At 42.2% G+C, this 17,216-nt stretch overlaps 1 pseudogene across 1 annotated transcript; it reads left to right on the plus strand.

Moving 5' to 3' along the window:
* The first annotated feature begins 347 nt into the window (after window positions 1-347).
* Window positions 348-3,537, plus strand: LOC125534689 (trimethyltridecatetraene synthase-like; annotated as a pseudogene). The gene is made up of 2 exons (XR_015615869.1): window positions 348-1,327; window positions 2,892-3,537. The product of XR_015615869.1 is annotated as a trimethyltridecatetraene synthase-like (transcript).
* The last annotated feature ends 13,679 nt before the right edge of the window (window positions 3,538-17,216 follow it).

Below are 17,216 nucleotides of genomic sequence, written 5' to 3' on the forward strand. Positions count from 1 at the left end.
ACCACATCAGAATCTTTTTTTCTTCAAACGATCCTGGAAGATCGGTGGGTTCCAGTAGACCAAATAAGGATCTTTCAGTAACGTTACCTGGCAAACATTCGTCAGAACACATACATGGCATTTCGAACGATTATGATGGCATTTTTAGTTTTGTGTGGGATGGCAGTATCTCAGAGCGACGTGTCATTTTCTGGGAAGTTGTCAGTCTTAGACTTCATCCTAGAAAATGCCATGTCGCTATGAAGAAACTGCCAGATATTAGGGTGCAGAATCTTTGCTTTCCAACTCGCCATCTATAATAAGTAGTAGGCCACACGCAGCCTCAGCCAGGATCACCACAGCTAAAACCTGAAGGCATCAATAGGGCACGGCACTTGCATAAACCCACAACTGAACCGCTACTTCGATACAGATGCAGCTTGCGTCGTTCCCTGGTGTGATGCTGGCCACGGTGCTCTTGGTCAGTTGTCTCCTCTCCCGCCACCGCAGCCGCGGCTACAACCTCCCTCCAGGCCCAAAGCCGTGGCCGATCATAGGCAACCTCAACCTCATCGGCAAGCTACCACATCGCTCTATCCACGCACTCTCTCGGCAGTACGGCCCGCTGATGCACCTCCGTTTCGGGTCGTTCCCTGTCCTGGTCGGCTCGTCGGTGAAGATGGCCAAATTCTTCCTCAAGACCCACGACGTGGCCTTCACAGACCGCCCCAAAACCGCCGCCGGTAAGTACACCACCTACAACTACAGCGACATCACCTGGTCCCCCTACGGCGCCTACTGGCGGCAGGCCCGCAAGATGTGCCTCACCGAACTCTTCAGCGCCAAGCGGCTCCAGTCGTACGAGTACATCCGCAGCGAGGAGACGGCGGCCCTCGTTCGCGGTCTGTACGGCGGCGGCGCTAGCCGCGTGCTGGTGCTCAAGGACTACCTGTCCACGGCGAGCCTGAACGTGATCACCCGCATGGTGCTGGGCAAGAAGTACCTGGAGAAGGAGGTGCGGAACGGAGCTGGCGTCGTGATCACGACGCCCGAGGAGTTCAAGTGGATGCTCGATGAGCTCTTCTTCCTCAACGGCGTCTTCAATATCGGCGACTCAATTCCATGGCTCAACTGGATGGATCTGCAGGGGTATGTCAAGAGGATGAAGAAGCTGAGCAAGATGTTCGACCAGTTCCTGGAGCACGTGGTGGATGAGCACAGCGAGCGCCGACGCCGCGAGGAGCAGAGCTTCGAGAGCAAGGATATGGTGGACGTGTTGCTCCAGTACGCCAGCGACCCCAGTCTTGAGGTCAAGCTCAACAGGGACAGCGTCAAGGCTTTCACTCAGGTCAGTGCTTTCCTTCCCTACGCTGAATGCAAACGGTACGGTGCCTGCTTCTTAAAAAATGACATGTCACAAAAAAGTCTAATCAGATTTCAATTCAAAGATCTAGAAACCAAAAGGACAAATCGATCTAACTGTGAAGAAGATCTAGATCCAATTCGGGTCGTGACTTTATTCAATCAACAACGATATTAATGCTGGATTTGTGTTTTCTATGCGTCTCAAGCTACAAATGAATTTTAGATTTTAATTACTTAAATATAACATACTCCCTCCCTCCGAAAAAGCTTCTCCTAAGCTACAAACATTTGAAGTGCTACACACAACCATTTGAAGTGCTAGATACATCCATTTGAGGGACAAATTTTTTCGGACAGAGGAAGTGTGTATGTAGAATAAGTGTTGTGAAATTTCTTCATAATTTTATAAACTGTTAAATATGTGAAATCCTATGGGAGTAACACAAGTACTATACTCTGGAAGCACCGAATACGTACGCTTTTCTGTACTACTATCTATTCGGTCATCAAATCATGCCCACACACCTACTTCATTGCCTGCCTAATTGCCTATGGGTGTGAGACTAAAGGTTTTCTGCCTCGATGGACATTTATACATGGAGGGCACTGGTAATCCATTTACCCAAGCACACGGGGAATAGTGGAATTTTTCAAACAAGTTCAATTTTTTTTGTTACAAATCATGCAGGAGATATTCATATAATTAATAGAACAGACTTCACACCCACCTAAAAAAGAGTTTACATGCCAAAGAAGGCCCTACCCTTATGTCCAAAATATAATTCTTACCCTCTGATATGTAAAATTTGTTGTCTCTTTAAATCGTGAAAGGGCCCACATAGCAAAGACAGTACATCATAAAAAATATTAAATCTCATCCCATCACCTCACATAGATACTCATCCAGCTGAGACACAATTGATTCTGATAATTTCATACGGTAGTATCACTCTAAGTTACTTTTTTAATTAAAAAGCCCTTCGATCCCGATTTCATTCACGTGAAACTCCCGAAACGAGGTACATGCACCCCACATGTCTTGGCTCGCCGCCATAGAAACCAACCAAATGAAACCTAGTCTGCATAATAGCAGAACCTCTCAAAAAATCAAAAGGCTCAAAAGTTTTTTATTACTCAACAAACATTTAAATGAAAACAAATAACATAGCATGCCTAGCATATCCTTAACAGGAAAACTTATAATCCACTAATTAACTTTGTCTGTTCTCCTTAGTGTATCAACTATTTTACCAACAAAATTAAATGAACAATACTTTCCATATCATCAGAGAACCTACACGTGTAATCATTTCCTTCCCATCCCCTTCTAGTCATAACATCTTAAGTTAAAGTTTTTCTTGTAGTAACTATTCAAAGAAAACCCATATTTTTAAGGGGAGCTTTTACAATACCCATAATATCCTATGTGTCCATTTTAGCCACATTTAAGACCAACAATTTTAAGTGGGAAATACATAGATCTTGAAATTACACATCACAACCAATTCCAACTACTGACACTAACAGCCATCAAACGGCATGTGCAGGACCTCATTGCTGGCGGCACTGAAAGCTCGGCGGTCACAGTGGAATGGGCCATCTCAGAGCTTCTGAAAAAGCCAACGTTGTTCGCCAAAGCAACCGAGGAGTTGGACCGTGTGGTGGGGCGAGCACGGTGGGTCACCGAAGAGGACATGTGGAGCCTTCCCTATGTAGAGGCCATCATGAAGAGACCATGCGGCTGCACCCTGTGGCACCAATGCTTGTGCCCCGCCTATCACGCGAGGACACGTCCATAGATGGCTATGACATCCTATCCGGCACACAAGTGCTAGTCAGTGTGTGGTCCATTGGTCGCGATCCAGAGTTGTGGGAAGCACCAGAGGAGTTTATGCCAGAGAGGTTCCTCGACAGTAGGCTAGACGTCAAGGGGCAGGACTATGAACTGCTACCATTCGGTTCGGGCCGAAGAATGTGCCCTGGATACAATCTAGGGTTGAAAGTGATCCAGCTGAGCCTTGCCAACCTTCTTCATGGCTTTGTGTGGAGGCTCCCTGATGGCATGGAACTAAGCATGGATGAGATCTTCGGGCTTTCCACACCACGCAAGTTCCCACTAGAGGTTGTAGTGGAACCCAAGCTACACACTCACCTATATGCAAAGGCTTGAAAAGTTGATATGCATGATCTCTCATGTATTGACTAAATAGTTATTGCTTGTTTTATATAAGTAAACAATCATAAAGTTATGATATTAAGAAAAACAAGGATATAAACATAATCATAATATTTTACACAAAAATTTGATTAATGGGCGCATGGTTTCTGATTAGGTAAGGCCAATCACAATGTTTTATATAAGTAAACAATCATAATATGCAGTCCTTGTACTGCATTCTTCCCCCTCTATATTTTAGAAATGAAAATTGTTAATATGGTAATAGGGTTCGACCTTACTTCAATATAAGAGGTCATGTACAGGCTGGCTACGAAGGAAGACAGAGTATGGATTCAGTTATTGCGAAACAAATGTCTAGACTCTAAAACGTTGTCTCAAGTTACGGTCCAGCCAAACGACTCACCCTTTTGGAAGTGTTTGTTGAGGAAGAAGGTTGGTTTCTTTAATAGGGATGTTTCAAAGTTGGGGATGGTCAGACCATGCGCTTTTGGGAGGACGCCTGGCTTGGGGATGGGCCTTTAGCCTTACATAATCCATCTCTATACAATAATGTGAAGTGCAAGGAGTGTTTTCTAAGCACGGTATTAGGGTTAAATCCTTTGAATATCCAGTTCAGGGAAGCTCTGAGTGGTGATAAATGGATTGACTACCTTAATTTAGTACATAGTTTGATGGGGGTCACCTTAACTAATGAGGCAGAGCATTGGATGTTCAAGACTTCTGGGGTGCTCTATACTAAATCGATTTATTTAGATTTAATTAACACTTGACCAGTTTCCGTTCAAGGAACATCTATACAGCAAAACTACTAGTGACATTAAGATTTTCATGTGATTTTTTCATGCGGGTGTTATTCTCGTTGAGGATAATTTGGTAAAGTAGAGGTGGCAGGGTAGTAAACAATGTTGTTTCTATGATCAGATGGAAATTGTGCAACATTTATTTATCGCTTGTCCTTTTGCTACTTTGTTGTGGCATACAATTCATGTGACATTTAATTTGCCTCTACCTACTAGTATATCAAATATATTTGGCAATTGGTTAGGTGGGTTGAACATAAAACTAAGACATGTATCCATGTGGAAGATGTTCCTTCTTTTGGGCAGTATGTAATTGTCGGAATGATTGTATTTTTTCACAGAGTATGCACCATTTTTTGCACACTATCTTCCGCGCTACTGGATGGATCCATATGTGTTCATTACTAAACCACACGAAGGTATCTGGGTGCAACCATTAGGAGATGTCATCGGGATACATACAACCTGTATGGATGTCTGCCAATAGTAGACTATGCGTGTAGGCTTATATGCCTATTTTTTTTTCAAATTACGGCTTTCTTATTTGTCTGAATTGTACTTCATCACTGGATCTTGATACTCTGCTTTTAATAAATGTGGTTGTCTGCAACTCAATGATGCAGAGGTCAGGGGATGCCATCCTTTTCTAAAAGCATGTACTTATAAGGTTATACGTGTGTGCAACATATCTACTAGATCCATAAGCACAGTAATACTTCATAATTAAAATTATTTTGATTGCTTTGCTTGAGATCTCATTGTTGGGGAACGTAGTAATTTCAAAATTTTCCTACGCACACGCAAGATCATGGTGATGCATAGCAACGAGAGGGGAGAGTGTGATCTATGTACCCTTGTAGACCGAGAGCGGAAGCGTTAGCACAACGCGGTTGATGTAGTCGTACGTCTTCTCGTCCCGACCGATCAAGCACCGAAACTACGGCACCTCCGAGTTCTAGCACACGTTCAGCTCGATGATGATCCCCGGACTCCGATCCAGCAAAGTGTCGGGGAAGAGTTCCGTCAGCACGACGGCGTGGTGACGATCTTGATGAACTACTGTCGCAGGGCTTCGCCTAAGCACTGCTACAATATTATCGAGGACTATGGTAGAAGGGGGCACCGCACACGGCTAAGAATATGATCACGTGGATCAACTTGTGTTCCTAGGGGTGCTTTCTGCCTCCGTATATAAAGGCTCAAAGGGGGGGGGTGCGGCCGGCCATGATAGGGCGCGCCAGGAGGAGTCCTACTCCCTCCGGGAGTAGGATTCCCCCCCTTTCCTAGTTGGAATAGGATTCGTTAAGTGGGAAAGAGGAGAGAGAGAAGGAAGAGGGGCGCCGGCCCCCTCTCTCCTTGTCCTATTCGGACTAGGGGGGGAGGGGCGCGCGGCCCAGCCCTGGCCACCTCTACTCTCTTCCACTAAGGCCCACTAAGGCCCATATACCTCCCGGGGAGTTCCGGTAACCTCCCGGTGATCCGGTAAAATCCCGATTTCACCCGGAACACTTCCGATATCCAAATATAGGCTTCCAATATATCAATCTTTATGTCTCGACCACTTCGAGACTCCTCGTCATGTCCCTGATCTCATCCGGGACTCCGAACTCCTTCGGTACATCAAAACTCATAAACTCATAATATAACTGTCATCGAAACCTTAAGCGTGCGGACCCTACGGGTTCGAGAACAATGTAGACATGACCGAGACACGTCTCCGGTCAATAACCAATAGCGGAACCTGGATGCTCATATTGGCTCCTACATATTCTACGAAGATCTTTTATCGGTCAGACCGCATAACAACATACGTTGTTCCCTTTGTCATCGGTATGTTACTTGCCCGAGATTCGATCGTCGGTATCTCAATACCTAGTTCAATCTCGTTACCGGCAAGTCTCTTTACTCGTTCCGTAATACATCATCTCCCAACTAACTCATTAGTTGTAATGCTTGCAAGGCTTATGTGATGTGCATTACCGAGAGGGCCCAGAGATACCTCTCCGACAATCGGAGTGACAAATCCTAATCTCGAAATACGCCAACCCAACATTTACCTTTGGAGACACCTGTAGAGCTCCTTTATAATCACCCAGTTACGTTGTGACGTTTGGTATCACACAAAGTGTTCCTCCGGCAAACGGGAGTTGCATAATCTCATAGTCATAGGAACATGTATAAGTCATGAAGAAAGCAATAGCAACATACTAAACGATCGGATGCTAAGCTGATGGAATGGGTCATGTCAATCAGATCATTCACCTAATGATGTGATCCCGTTAATCAAATAACAACTCTTTGTCCATGGTTAGGAAACATAACCATCTTTGATTAACGAGCTAGTCAAGTAGAGGCATACTAGTGACACTCTGTTTGTCTATGTATTCACACATGTATTATGTTTCCGGTTAATACAATTCTAGCATGAATAATAAACATTTATCATCAAATAAGGAAATAAATAATAACTTTATTATTGCCTCTAGGGCATATTTCCTTCAGTCTCCCACTTGCACTAGAGTCAATAATCTAGTTCACATCGCCATGTAATTTAACAGCAATAGTTCACATCACCATGTGATTAACACCCATAGTCCACATCGATATGTGACCAACACCCAAAGGGTTTACTAGAGTCAGTAATCTAGTTCACATCGCTATGTGATTAACACCCAAAGAGTACTAAGGTGTGATCATGTTTTGCTTGTGAGATAATTTTAGTCACCGGGTCTGTTATATTCAGATCCGTAAGTATTTTGCAAATATTTATGTCAACAATGCTCTGCACGGAGCTACTCTAGCTAATTGCTCCCACTTTCAATATGTATCTAGATTGAGACTTAGATTCATCTAGATTAGTGTCAAAACTTGCATCGGCGTAACCCTTTACGACGAACCTTTTGTCACTTCCATAATTGAGAAACATATCCTTATTCCATTAAGGATAATTTTGACCGTTGTCCAGTGATCTACTCCTAGATCACTATTGTACTCCCTTGCCAAACTCAGTGGTAGGGTATACAATAGATCTGGTACACAGCATGGCATACTTTATAGAACCTATGGCTGAGGCATAGGGAATGACTTTCATTCTCTTTCTATCTTCTGCCGTGGTCGGGCTTTGAGTCTTACTCAATTTCATACCTTGTAACACAGCCAAGAACTCTTTCTTTGACTGTTCCATTTTTGAACTACTCCAAAATATTGTCAAGGTATGTACTCATTGAAAAAAATTATCAAGCATTTGGATCTATCTCTATAGATCTTGATGCTCAATATGTAAGCAGCTTCACCGAGGTCTTTCTTTGAAAAAACTCCTTTCAAACACTCCTTTATGCTTTGCAGAATAATTCTACATTATTTCCGATCAACAATATGTCATTCACATATACTTATCAGAAATGTTGTACTGCTCCCACTCACTTTCTTGTAAATACAGGCTTCACCGCAAGTCTGTATAAAACTATATGCTTTGATCATACTATCAAAGCGTTCATTCCAACTCCGAGAGGCTTGCACCAGTCCATAAATGGATCGCTGGAGCTTGCACACACTTTGTTAGCTCCTTTTGGATCGACAAAACCTTCTGGCTGCATCATATACAACTCTTCTTCCAGAAATCCATTCAGGAATGCAGTTTTGACATCCATTTGCTGGATTTCATAAAATGCGGCAATTGCTAACATGATACGGACAGACTTAAGCATAGATACGAGTGAGAAACTCTCATCATAGTCAACACCTTGAACTTGTCGAAAACCTTTTGCGACAATTCTAGCTTTGTAGATAGTAACACTACTATCAGCGTCCGTCTTCCTCTTGAAGATCCATTTAATCTCAATGGCTCGCCGATCATTGGGCAAGTCAATCAAAGTCCATACTTTGTTCTCATACATGGATCTCATCTCAGATTTCGTGGCCTCAAGCCATTTCGTGGAATCTAGGCTCACCATCGCTTCTTCATAGTTCGTAGGTTCATTATGATTTAGTAGCATGATTTCCAGAACAGGATTACCGTACCACTCTGGCGCGGATCTTACTCTGGTTGATCTACGAGGTTCCGTAGTATCTTGTTCTAAAGTTTCATGATCATTATCATTAGCTTCCTCACTAATTGGTGTAGGTGTCATAGAAACAGGTTTCTGTGATGTACTACTTTTCAATAAGGGAGCAGGTACAGTTACCTCATCAAATTATACTTTCCTCCCACTCACTTCTTTCGAGAGAAACTCCTTCTCCAGAAAGTTTCCGAATTTAGCAACAAAAGGTCTTGCCTTCGGATCAGTGATAGAAGGTGTATCCAATAGTTTCCTTTGGATATCCTATGATGACACATTTCTCCGATTTGGGTTCGAGCTTATCAGGTTGAAGTTTTTTCACATAAGCATCGCAGCCCCAAACTTTCAGAAACGACAACTTTGGTTTCTTGCCAAACCACAGTTCATAAGGCGTCGTCTCAACGGATTTTTGATGGTGCCCTATTTAAACGTGAATGCAGCTGCCTTTAATGCATAACCCCAAAACAATAGCGGTAAATCTGTAAGAGACATCATAGATCGCACCATATCAAATAAAGTACGATTACGATGTTCGAACACACCATTACACTGTGGTGTTCCAGGTGGCGTGAGTAGTGAAACTATTTCACATTGTTTTAACTGAAGACCAAACTCGTAATTCAAATACTCTTCTCTACGATCAGATCGTAGAAACTTTATTTTCTTGTTACGATGATTTTCCACTTCACTCTGAAATTCTTTGAACTTTTCAAATGTTTCAGACTTATGATTCATCAAGTAGATATACCCATATCTGCTCAAATCATCTGTGAAGTTCAGAAAATAATGATACTTGTCGTGAGCCTTAACACTCATCGGACCGCATACATCAGTATTTATTATTTCCAATAAGTCAGTTGCTCGCTCCGGAGAACGGAGTCTTAGTCATCTTGCCCATGAGGCATGGTTCGCAAGCATCAAGTGATTCATAATCAAGTGATTCCAAAATTCCATCAGCATGGAGTTTCTTCATGCGCTTTACACCAATATGACCTAAACGACAGTGCTACAAATAAGTTGCACTATCATTATTAACTTTGCATCTTTTGGTTTCAATATTATGATTATGTGTATCACTACGATCGAGATCCAACGAACTATTTTCATTGGGTGTGTAACCATATAAGGTTTTATTCATGTAAACAGAACAACAATTTATTCTCTTACTTAAATGAATAACCGTATTACAATAAACATGATCAAATCATATTCATGCTCAACGTAAACACCAAATAACACTTATTCAGGTTCAACACTAATCCCGAAAGTATAGGGAGTGTGCGATGATGATCATATCAATCTTGGAACCACTTCCAACACACATCGTCACTTCACCCTTAACTAGTCTCTGTTTTTTCTGCAACTCCCGTTTCGAGTTACTAATCTTAGCAACCGAACTAGTATCAAATACTGAGGGGTTGCTATAAACACTAGTAAAGTACACATCAATAACATGTATATCAAATATACTTATGTTCACTTTGCCATCCTTCTTATCTGCCAATCACTTGGGGTAGTTCTGCTTCCAGTGACCAGTCCCTTTGCAGTAGAAACACTTAGTCTCAGGCTTAGGACCAGACTTGGGCTTCTTCACTTGAGCAGCAACTTGCTTGCTGTTCTTCTTGAAGTTCCCCTTCTACCCTCTGCCCTTTCCTTGAAACTAGTGGTCTTGTCTACCATCAACACTTGATGTTTTTTCTCGATTTCTACCTTCGTCAATTTCCGCATTACGAAGAGCTTGGGAATCGTTTCCGTTATCCCTTGCATATCATAGTTCATCACGAAGTTCTACTAAATTGGTGATGGTGACTAGAGAATTCTGTCAATCACTATCTTATCTGGAAGATTAACTCCCACTTGATTGAAGCGATTGTAGTACTCAGACAATCTGGGCACATGCTCACTAGTTGAGCAATTCTCCTCCATCTTTTAGCTATAGAACTTGTTGGAGACTTCATATCTCTCAACTCGGGTATTTGCTTGAAGTATTAACTTCAACTCCTGGAACATCCCATATGCTCCATGACGTTCAAAACGTCTTTGAAGTCCCGATTCTAAGCCATTAAGCATGGTGCACTAAACTATCAAGTAGTCATCATATTGAGCTAGCCAAACGTTCATAACGTCTGCATCTGCTCCTGCAATAGGTCCGTCACCTAGCGGTGCATCAAGGACATAATTCTTCTGTGCAACAATGAGGATAAACCTCAGATCACGGATCCAATCCGCATCATTGCTACTAACATCTTTCAACACAATTTTCTCTAGGAACATATCAAAATAAACACAGGGAAGCAACAACGTGAGCTATTGATCTACAACATAATTTGCAAAATACTACCAGGACTAAGTTCATGATAAATTTAAGTTCAATTAATCATATTACTTAAGAACTCCCACTTAGATAGACATCCCTCTAATCCTCTAAGTGATTACGTGATCCAAATCAACTAAACCATGTCCGATCATCACGTGAGATGGAGTAGTTTCATTGGTGAACATCACTATGTTGATCATATCTACTATATGATTCACGCTCGACCTTTCGGTCTCCGTGTTCCGAGGCCATATCTGTATATGCTTGGCTCGTCAAGTATAACCTGAGTATTCTGCGTGTGCAAAACTGGCTTGCACCCGTTGTAGATGGACGTAGAGCTTATCACACCCGATCATCACGTGGTGTCTGGGCACGACGAACTTTGGCAACGGTGCATACTCAGGGAGAACACTTTTATCTTGAAATTTAGTGAGAGATCATCTTATATTGCTACCGTCAATCAAAGCAAGATAAGATGCATAAAAGATAAACATCACATGCAATCAATATAAGTGATATGATATGGCCACCATCATCTTGTGCTTGTGATCTCCATCTTCGAAGCACCGCCATGATCACCATCGTCACCGGCGCGACACCTTGATCTCCATCGTAGCATCGTTGTCGTCTCGCCAATCTTATGCTTCCACGACTATCGCTACCGCTTAGTGATAAAGTAAAGCATTACAGTGCGATTGCATTGCATACAATAAAGCGACAACCATATGGCTCCTGCCAGTTGCCGATAACTCGGTTACAAAACATGATCATCTCATACAATAAAATTTAGCATCATGTCTTGACCATATCACATCACAACATGCCCTGCAAAAACAAGTTAGACGTCCTCTACTTTGTTGTTGCAAGTTTTACGTGGCTGCTACGGGCTTAAGCAAGAACCAATCTTACCTATGCATCAAAACCACAATGATAGTTTGTCAAGTTGGTGCTGTTTTAACCTTCGCAAGGACTGGGTGTAGCCACACTCGGTTCAACTAAAGTTGGAGAAACTGTCACCCGCAAGCCACCTATGTGCAAAGCACGTCGGGAGAACCAGTCTCGCGTAAGCGTACGCGTAATGTCGGTCCGGGCCGCTTCGTCCAACAATACCGCCGAATCAAAGTATGACATGCTGGTAAGCAGTATGACTTATATCGCCCACAACTCACTTGTGTTCTACTCGTGCAAATAACATCAACACATAAAACCTAGGCTCTGATACCACTATTGGGGAACGTATTAATTTCAAAATTTTCCTAAGCACACGCAAGATCATGGTGATGCATAGCAACGAGAGGGGAGAGTGTGATCTACGTACCCTTGTAGACCGAGAGCGGAAGCGTTAGCACAACGCGGTTGATGTAGTCGTACGTCTTCTCGTCTCGACCGATCAAGCACCGAAACTACGGCACCTCCGAGTTCTAGCACACGTTCAGCTCAATGAAGATCCCCGGACTCCGATCCAGCAAAGTGTCGAGGAAGAGTTCCGTCAGCACGACGGCGTGGTGACGATCTTGATGAACTACTGTCGCAGGGCTTCGCCTAAGCACTGCTACAATATTATCGAGGACTATGGTAGAAGGGGGCACCGCACACGGCTAAGAATATGATCACGTGGATCAACTTGTGTTCCTAGGGGTGCTTCCTGCCTTCGTATATAAAGGCTCAAAGGGGGGGGGTGCAGCCGGCCATGATAGGGCGCGCCAGGAGGAGTCCTACTCCCTCCGGGAGTAGGATTCCCCCCCTTTCCTAGTTGGAATAGGATTCGTTAAGTGGGAAAGAGGAGAGAGAGAAGGAAGAGGGGCGCAAGCCCCCTCTCTCCTTGTCCTATTCGGACTAGGGGGGAGGGGTGCGCGGCCCAGCCCTGGCCACCTCTACTCTCTTCCACTAAGGCCCACTAAGGCCCATATACCTCCCGGGGAGTTCCGGTAACCTCCCGGTGATCCGGTAAAATCCTGATTTCACCCGGAACACTTCCGATATTCAAATATAGGCTTCCAATATATCAATCTTTATGTCTCGACCACTTCGAGACTCCTCGTCATGTCCCCGATCTCATCCGGGACCCCGAACTCCTTCGGTACATCAAAACTCATAAACTCATAATATAACTGTCATCGAAACCTTAAGCGTGCGGACCCTACGGGTTCGAGAACAATGTAGACATGACCGAGACACGTCTCCGGTCAATAACCAATAGCGGAACCTGGATGCTCATATTGGCTCCTACATATTCTACGAAGATCTTTTATCGGTCAGACCGCATAACAACATACGTTGTTCCCTTTGTCATCGGTATGTTACTTGCCCGAGATTCGATCGTCGGTATCTCGATACCTAGTTCAATCTCGTTACCGGCAAGTCTCTTTACTCGTTCCGTAATACATCATCTCCCAACTAACTCATTAGTTGTAATGCTTGCAAGGCTTATGTGATGTGCATTACCGAGAGGGCCCAGAGATACCTCTCCGACAATCGGAGTGACAAATCCTAATCTCGAAATACGCCAACCCAACATTTACCTTTGGAGACACCTGTAGAGCTCCTTTATAATCACCCAGTTACGTTGTGATGTTTGGTAGCACACAAAGTGTTCCTCCGGCAAACGGGAGTTGCATAATCTCATAGATATAGGAACATGTATAAGTCATGAAGAAAGCAATAGCAACATACTAAACGATCGGGTGCTAAGCTAATGGAATGGGTCATGTCAATCAGATCATTCACCTAATGATGTGATCCCGTTAATCAAATAACAACTCTTTGTCCATGGTTAGGAAACATAACCATCTTTGATTAACGAGCTAGTCAAGTAGAGGCATACTAGTGACACTCTGTTTGTCTATGTATTCACACATGTATTATGTTTCCGGTTAATACAATTCTAGCATGAATAATAAACATTTATCATGAAATAAGGAAATAAATAATAACTTTATTATTGCCTCTAGGGCATATTTCCTTCATTCATCTCTAGCTCCTATGTGCTAGGAGCAAAATAAATGGTTTTCTAAACAACGCTCAGACACTATGGATCACATCAAGATGTTGTTATTTAGGTCATCGAGGCGTTTTGGTATCCTTTCCAGTCATGTGGGTTACTTCAAAGATATTGTGGCTGATGCGCCTTGGTTGGGTATCGTTGTCCGAGAAGCTGATCTAGGTCAGTGACATAGTGATACGATGTGTGGACGCCAGTGAAGCACATACCATGCGGCTGATGATGGGCCTGGTGAAGTGCTGCACCCCCTTGAGGGCACTTCCCAAAGCCAACCTAGGATAACTCACTGGCGAGCGGGACTTAGTTCAAGGTACATAAGTGCAAAGCACAATATATTCTAAGGCTGACAGGACTATTACATGAATGTTTATAGAATGTTGGCAATATATGGAGAGGGGTATGTGTGGGTTAAGCGGGAAGAACTAAGCAATATATGGAGACATGTTACAACTTGTGTCTACGGAGATAAGGCAAGAGAGCGTATAAGGAAACAAGTCATATAAGAACCATATATTCCATTCCGGAAACATTATACATCATCACGAATCCTTCCTTGCATCACCTAAAAGCAAGTAATTCCATGGCACTTAAATTGTTGGTAAGTTTATTTATTAGTTGAACTAGTTCATAATTTAAAAACTAGCAAATAGTGGGCAAGTTTTAGCAATTATGGTTGGAGTTATTTTATGATCTAGTACAAAATCTCCAACTTGTCGATAACTGCAGACAAGGCCATTTGAATAGATCAAACCCTGTAGGGGCGCACCAAGTTACCCATACACGCTTGATAGTCCCTTAATGTCGAACACTAAGGTATGAAATTCAAAGAATCCTACGTTAATTGTGATATTTGATAGCCTAAAATGACTCACAAATGATCTCAAATGAGAAGGTGCCTAATTAGGTAAGAATTTGAGGTTTTTGACATGATTTTGAGTTTCATTCTTGTAAAGGAAGTCCGGCTGCCTCATAGTATATATTTAAGAGGTGATGAACGATCGAAGCGACACAAAATCGAATAGTAATCTACTATTTTTCATACACTTTTTGCCTCTCTCGCTTGTTCTTGCTCCATCATTTTACTTATTGAAATGTCATGGATCTTGTGTTTCTAGGTGTGGTGGTATTGACCTAACGCTGCCCATAGCCGCTGCATTCCCTCATGGGGTCCATCTGGGGTGTGCGGGGTTTCATCTTATGAATAGTCTCTCCGATGATACTTGCACATTGCACTCTGGGCGAGGCTCCTTGATGACATTGTCTTGCATACCATACTCATCATCCGGGATACACGGTGAGATCTTCATGTGTCAAAGGTTGACTAAAAAATGGTACAACTATTATTTAGATTGAGCGTATAGGATCAAATAACAATGAATTATTTATTACACTGCAGTTTTATTGGTAATGTATCACAATCGATGAACATTGGTTAAGATAACCATCTGTCGCCATATTACTAAGGATATTAAGAGGACATTTTTTTGATAATTATACACTTACTACACTTTGTGGTAGTAACATATTACAATCACCCCTTAAGAAATATTAATTGGTCTGCAGGTCTGATGGCTATGTGCCACGAATGACGAGCACTAATTAATCTAATCATCTTCCAACAAATAACGTACTAGCATTGTTGGTAGTTATATACCCATTAATGAGACTAATGTTTCTTTATCAGCATTGGGAACAAAAGACTTATGGATATTAAGAAACTTTTACATGATGCTAGTTATATGTTACATTCACCCATTAAGAATATGTTAGTTAGAGGTTAGAAGTCAGATTTTATGAAGCAGTCGCTGAGAGAATCACGAGCCTTTACCTCTACGCATTCTCTCTGACGTTGGCTGGGATGACAAGGATGTGCCCCACCATGAATCTCTGCCTCGTGGGCTGTCAGACTACCATATCCAACGGTGTACTGGGGTCATGCAGACCTCAATGGAAACCTATTGACTGTTAGCCATGTCATCCCAACGTTCATCTAACTTCGGGAGAGGATTTGTGGCGCGCAGGTCTCACGGCACGCAATCCCTCGGGCAAGCTTTTATTTTTGGCCTCTGATTTTCAAACTTATCGTTTGAACAAAAAGTCAAAATTAAGTTATGTTTTCATATTCGTCTTCTCGTGATGAGGGCTTTCAAATAAGATCTGGTTTTTTATATGTTTTGATGAATTTTAAAAATTTAAATTTCAGCTCTTGAAACTTAGTACACATAAATAATAAAATCACTATATTTTGTCCTACGACTGAGAAAAAAAATCTTAAATTTTTATTTAAGAAACTTGGTAAAAGCGAGTAAGAACAACGCAAGTTTCGGATAAAAAATTGTAAGTTTAAACGACTGCCACTTAAAACTTACTGTGCCCTCATGCGAGATCCAACTACTTCATGAATCACGAGGCAATCGAACTGCCGTGCAGGGCTTGGTAGGTGCGTGCTTCTCTGACTTTCCAATCTAACTTGGTATTGCTATATTACTAGCAAACATAGCCGTGCATTGAAACGGAAGAAAAAAAAAAGCCTCTATCTTAAATCAGCATGGCTCAAGACGCCCAATATTTCTACATGGCGTGAAAGCACTAATAGCATAAACATTGAATGTGAAAATATGAAATATTACTAAGACTACTCACAGTGGGAAGTAACTTAGAGTAGTAACATGCATGTATTGTGTCATGCATCTCTTCATTTATTAGGTTGTAGACTCATCTTTTCTTGATATGTGTGATGTTATAGTAACTAGCTATGTTAGGCTGGTCACAATGGGCAAGAACATAAGCTAGTAACTCACACATTTTCCTATATTATGTTACTACCTCCATAATGGGTAGAAACATCTATGTAGTGTCATGCAACGATGTATTTATTAGGTTATAGACCCATTGTTTCTTGGAGTGTGTGATGTTCCGGTAACTTAGCTAGTTACAAGCTGCTTGCGGTAACTAGCTAAGTTACCGGAACATCACACACTCCAAGAAACAATGAGTCTATGACCTAATAAATACATCGTTGTACTAGCTAAGTTACCGGAACATCACACACTCCAAGAAACAATGAGTCTATGACCTAATAAATACATCATTGTACTAGCTAAGTTACCGGAACATCACACACTCCAAGAAACAATGAGTCTATGACCTAATAAATACATCGTTGCATGACACTACATACATATTCCTACCCACTATGGAGGTAGTAACATAGTCTAGGGAAGTGTGTAGGTTACTAGCTTATGTTCCTGCCCATTGTGACCAGCCTTACCACATGCCTTTCTTTCTTCATTAATTACATGCCACATCATCTATTTTGACTAGATAAGTGTGATGTTACCACCTATGTTACTCCCACTGTGGGTAGTCTAAAGTTTAACTTCCCAATTAACTTGCATGTCGTGGAGCCCACACTCTAAATGACTCATAAATAATAAATTAATTAATGATTAATAGTTTAATAGTGCCAAAAGTAATTACAAAGACATGCATTGTTTTGTACATGATCGATAGCTTA

Source organism: Triticum urartu, chromosome 1A (genome assembly GCF_056163025.1).
Source record: "Triticum urartu cultivar PI428250 chromosome 1A, HENAU_Tu73, whole genome shotgun sequence".
NCBI lineage: Eukaryota > Viridiplantae > Streptophyta > Magnoliopsida > Poales > Poaceae > Triticum > Triticum urartu.